Raw genomic sequence first — 6075 nt, forward strand, 5'->3', positions numbered from 1 at the left:
AACAAAAGAAATCTATGAGTACTGAAGCTGAAGCAGCGCACTGAATCAAACCCACATACATGCCTTGCCACTTACCACTGGAGAACCGAAGTGAATGATAAAACCACCTAAACACACACAAACTAACTGTAGTCATTTGTTTGAATTTGATGAACTAGGCATTACTTGTAAAAGGTGCACACATAAGTGGGGCTTTTGTAAATATTTAACGACATCTTGTAGATAAATCTTAAACTAATATATAAACTTGAATTTCGTCGCATGCCACAAGACGAAACTTGATACTCTAATATTTCTCCAAATATCGTGTCACACAACCACATGCGACACAAATAACATTTATCACCTCAACTATGATGCCACCTAAACTAAGAGTTTTATTTAAGCTAATTTCTAGTCTTTTTTTTTTTTTATATAGAAATTTATTTATGAATAAAAAAAACTAAATAATCACAATATGAAAGGCATCACTTATGAAGGGTGCCTTATAATTTTGTAACTCTTTTTTAGATCCATAGGTTTTTTTTATGGAGACAAATTGAAAATAATACTACATCCGTTAAGAGAATCTCTCAATTTCTAATAAGGAGCGTGCTTGAGGACTCTAATAACCGACAATACTAGCAACTCTAGGTTGGTATCGTTATATATTGTTGTTGGTATTTTTTATGATACCAACGAACTTGTTGTTGGTATTCTTTTAAATACCGACAAATCCTTGGTTGATATTCTTTTTTAATTTTATACCAACGAACACTTTTTATAACACTAGTTAAAATAAGGAAAATTTGTAAATTACCACCCAAATAGGAGACCTGTTTTGAAATTACTACCCGTTTAAATTTTTATTTTAGTTTACCACCCCTTAAATTAAAAAGTACTCAGATTTCCACCTTTTTCATAAATCCGGTGGCTTTTCCGTCAATGGCGTCCACCTAACTTATTTCCCTCCTTTTTTTTCCTTCTTTTCTCTCGATTTCACCCTCTCACTATTCTTGCACTCAACTAAACCCTTCCCTTTCAATTTCTTCATTAAATCCCTAAAAAAATCATCTATCTTCTCTAATTTCTGAAAATCATCTATCATTAAGAACCCTAACTCATGAAATCCCCCAATTTCCCCAATTAATTTGTGCAAAAAACCCTAATTCATGAATTCCCCCAATTTTCCCATTAATTTGTGCAAAAAAACCCTAATTCATGAAATCCCTCAATTTCCCCAAATTAATTTGTGCGAAGAATCCTAATTCATGAAATCCCCCAATTTCCCCCAATTAATTTGTGCGAAGAACCCTAATTCATGAAATCCCCCGATTTCCCCTAATTACAATGTGTGTAGAACCCTAATTTTAAATAGAATTGAGGATACCTGATTGCAAATTGAGCGTCTACACTTGTGGGAGATTCGTCTTCAAATACAAGTTAGCAAAATTTGGGAGAATTTGGGGTAGAAACAACAAATTGAGTCTAAGGAAATGAGTTATAGAAAAAATCGGGGGGGGGGGGGGGGGGGTGGGGGGGGGGGGAGGAAATAGTAATGAAGGCTCAATATAGTCGTTATATGCGTCCTAGTGACGGAAAGTTCATCTAATTTTAAAAAAGGTGGGAATCTGAGTACTTTTTAAATTTAAGGGGTGGTAAAATAAATAAAATAAAAATTTAAACAGGTGGTAATTTCAAAACAGGTTTACTATTTGGGTGGTAATTTACAAATTTTCCTTAAAATAATATTAGAATCAACTAATGTTCACTTATTTTTTTATTAATGACTTATAACAGTACTAGTAATCTCTGCTCTACTACTCATATATCAGATTAAATTAACATTCAAGTTTAATAGCCTACCATGCTTTTGACCAAAACTGAACTTAGTCGACAATGGATAACCAAGGTTTTGGCTTTACCAAGGTAGAAGCTAGCCTCAACCATGTCTTCCATAGATTAGGCACATCACATAACTAATTCGTTTCCAACCTTACACGTAGTCTCTAATTAATCAATCTCTATTGTGTTTATGATGGAACTCTTAATTAAATAGATTGATAACTCATTTGAAATATAAAGTTTGAGAAGATAATGTTCCCTTCTAAAAGAAACTTTTAATGAATTTATACAGAATTACAACACCCATATATTTCAACACTCTAACTAAAAGCTTAAACAGACATGACAAGAGCTAGCGTTTTTCTGTACTTCAAGAAAGATGGATAACCAATATTTCATTTAAGCAAACATGACATGAAACTCTCTTCAAGCCTGCCTCTCTCTTGTTTCCTACAATCCTTTATATAGAAAAAAATTCACACACCTTGTCAACACTATATGGTGTCTTATGACTTGGCAACGACTATGAGTCACCCCTTTTACAAAGATACATTTACAAAGTTAACGCTAACAATTTTGAAAACATGGCTACAATATTAAAATAAGCTCTTTTTGCTTTTTGTGGGGCTTAATCTTCCATTGCCTCCTCAATCATCATCTCTGGTAGGTCACCTTCATTATCATTGCTTTCTTCATAGTCAACATACATGGGGTTTTTGAAGTTCCCTCAGAGTTCTTGGACACATTTGTCTACATATGAATCATCTTATGTTACAAAGATGTGTTCATTCCCTTCTAAGGCTAGAAACTTTCTAGCTTCAACTTCTTCAAGATAATTAATTTAAGGACCGATTCACCATTGGATGCTCCTTCTAAATGAATTTTAACAGTTATGGAACAACTATGGTGTATTTCCTACATGCATTATGGCTTGGGATTCTTCTTATATTGCCAAGAACTTATATTGAGACATTAAACAAAATAAAATAAAATAAAAAATCCATATGCTCTTACTTCAGTAGGATCTCTTGCTCATTTTTGCGCGCTGGAGATAAATTTGATCTTTGACCTTTCGATGAACATCTTTAAATGTGATTAAGTAATGTGGAGAACTAACCCTTTATTCAACTACTTCAATGATTGCACATCTCCTTTGTATCTAGTTGTTTCAAAATTCTTCTGAAACCATATTTTATTTGGAATTTGCGAGTTTTCAAAAGAATATCATATTACTATCAAGAAATGGTACAATGCTATGAACTATTTCATGATTCCAAGCTCTATAGTATTCTACAATATATGTTGCTCCCCGTTTCAGAGTATGCATGTGGATACAATTGCCAAATAAAAATTTTGTGTTGAAGATTATCCTACTACCCCATAGATAAAAAACATCATACAATTTGTAAGATCTTGATACCACTAGATTGTACCAAAATTTAAAGTCGTTATCTCTTACTCCGTTTTATTTATTTATTTATTTAGTATTATCCTAAATATCTGGAACGAGTCACAATATTATAACCACTACTTCATAATTAAGGAACCTTCGTACTGCTATGTGACAACGTGACAATTTTTTATTAAGTCATCTCTAAATCTCTTTTTTATAATAGGAAAATGATGAACATAGCCCTTAGGGCTATGTATAAGAAGCTTAAAAAGGAAATATTAAGGTTAAAGTAACATTAATTATACCGATGTGTACGTGATTTTGTCATGAATTCCCAACTTATTTCCATTTTAGAAAGTATGTTTAATGCTTATTGTTTAGGGTAAAAATACCCCCTACATGTGGTCCAATCCCGTAGTGATACGTGGCCTAATCAAAGGGTGACACATGTCCCTATGGGAAGATGACGCTTGTCAAGCTCAAAAGGAGCACCTAAAATAAGAGAAAAGGGCCTCCTTAAATCATGAAGCCCAAATCTCGAGAAAGCCGCAAAACGGCGCTGACCCCTAGACACTTGTCGATACTTGATTGCGCCGCCAATCAAATCGCGTCATTCTAGGGTAATAACCCTAAAAGGGCACAATTCCTCACCCCTATAAATACCCCAATCATTTATGATAGGAGGGGTGGATTGTGACATAACATTTAATAGAGCACAAAAAGCTCTAACTTCTCTCTACTTTCTCTTTCTAATTTATTTCGTTTTCTGATTACTTACTAGATCGTCGGAGACGGAAATCCGATAAACCGGAGTAGTCTCATTGCCGGGGAAGCGTGACCAGTATCCCGAGGGATTCCAAAAAAACCCTGAAACATTTGGCGCCGTCTGTGGCAATAGATGGTTAGACACCTAATGCCGGTCCTGGCCCTGGTCAGGACGGCCATGTAGAAGACATAGCTGCAACAATCAATTCTAGTGATCCTCTGATCGCCTCATTCCAAGAGGCCGAGGACCCCCCTAGTTACTGTTGCATCCCTAAAGGCCGCTTTGAACAAAGTTCAGAAGGAGTTTGAGATCAAAAGGCCATCTACCTCTAGACAGCCGTCCAGAAGGGAGGAAGAAGGCGCTCCAAATAAAAACCAGAGCAAGGCAACTAATGCTATGGATTCAAGGAATACCCCATTCCGCCGGCCGCATGGAAGGTCTCCTGGGGAGTCACGGACAAACTTGTCCAAGCTTTTTGAGAAAATACAATCGGCTAGGGGGCAGACTAAACATCCTCAAAGGGAAGAACCTGAGCCGTCTAGACGCTGGAGGGACGCAAGGGATTACATCCGACAAAGGCAATGAGAACGAGCAGCTTATTCGAACATGGCCTCTACCCCCATAATAACGGATGAATTCTCTAACCACTCTCTTTCCCAGCATACCAGCTCGGCCAGGATCAGTAGGAGTCAAGATGTTCGTGCTCAAACTCCTATTCTAATTCAACCGTTTCAGTATCAGACACCCCAGAATTTCAATCCTATTCTGCCGCCTAACCCCCATGTCTTCGAAAAGTACGGGAAATATGGATAGCCATTCGACCAGACAGCTTACCTGGTCGGACCGACCGCACCACCTTAGCCTATTGACTGGCAAATGCGCTTGTAGAATCTTGGTGACAAGCCGCCTCCGTTTTCTCAAGAACTTCTCAACTCTCCTTAACCAGCAAAGGTGAAAAGTGTACTTGTGAGCGCCAATGACGGTACGGGCAACCCAGAAGAATACATCACCTCGTATCGAAATATGATGTATTTAAAAAGCGTAGATGATGCTACCTGGTGCAGGTGCTTCCCAGCTACCCTCAAGGGCGTGGCGCAGGACTGGTTTAACAGCTTGCCGGCCGGGTGCATTAACTGCTTCACTACTCTGAGTTAATTGTTCATCGGAAACTTTTCTTACAACATTCCCCCAAGGAAAACCAGCCTTAACTTGGCTACAATCGTCCAAGGGAAGAATGAATCTAGGGTTGCGTTTGTACGTTCAGAGATTTAACTAAGAAAAAGCCCATTTTCATAATATGCCGAATGAAATGGCCTATTTGGAATCTCTCTAGGGATTAAGGAATAATGGTTTCAAGTTTGATTTGGTCAGGAAAAAGGTTCGGACATACGCAGGCGTTCTGCGGGAAGCTGAGGCCTATATTGAAGCAGCTGATTTTTGTTTGCTCACCAAAGCAGAACAACCGACCAAGGGAGCTGAGAAGAAAAAACCTTTTTAGCAGGACTCGGCCAAAAAGAAAAAAGGAAGGAAACAAGTGAAAGGAATTCTGGGTGGCGGACGATCAGCATCCAAAGTCAAAGAAAGTCAAGACGTACGAACCACAATACGAGTTCACCAAAGATTGTTACTCAATCCTGATGGAAATTAAGGATAAATTTGAGTTTGAAAATCCCAAACCGATGAGAGGATTGGCTCAGTATCACAACAAGAACAAATAATGTCATTACCACGAGGACGTAGGACATGACACAAATGAATGCATCAACCTGAAAAGATTGTTGGATAAGCTGGCCAAAAAGGGCATGTTGAATTCGTACGTTTTGAAATAAAAATTCAATTACACTCGGACAGACGATAGTTCTGGAAAAAAAAAGCAAAATGACAAGGAAGATGATGGAAATAACACCAATTCTGGCTTAGTGGTTGTAATATCAGGTAGCTTTGCTTTAGGCGCGGCCCTACCATGAAAGGAATCAAGCAAGATGCTTGGAATCTTGGCAAAGTAATGCAGGCTGAAGGGGTGAAGGTTGAACCCTTCCCAGAAGTAACGGTCAGTGAGAAAAACCTAGGTAAGGTCAAGATCCTACACAAT

The sequence above is a fragment of the Chenopodium album genome, chromosome 5 (genome assembly GCF_948465745.1).
Source record: "Chenopodium album chromosome 5, dcCheAlbu1.1, whole genome shotgun sequence".
Classification (NCBI taxonomy): Eukaryota; Viridiplantae; Streptophyta; class Magnoliopsida; order Caryophyllales; family Amaranthaceae; genus Chenopodium; species Chenopodium album.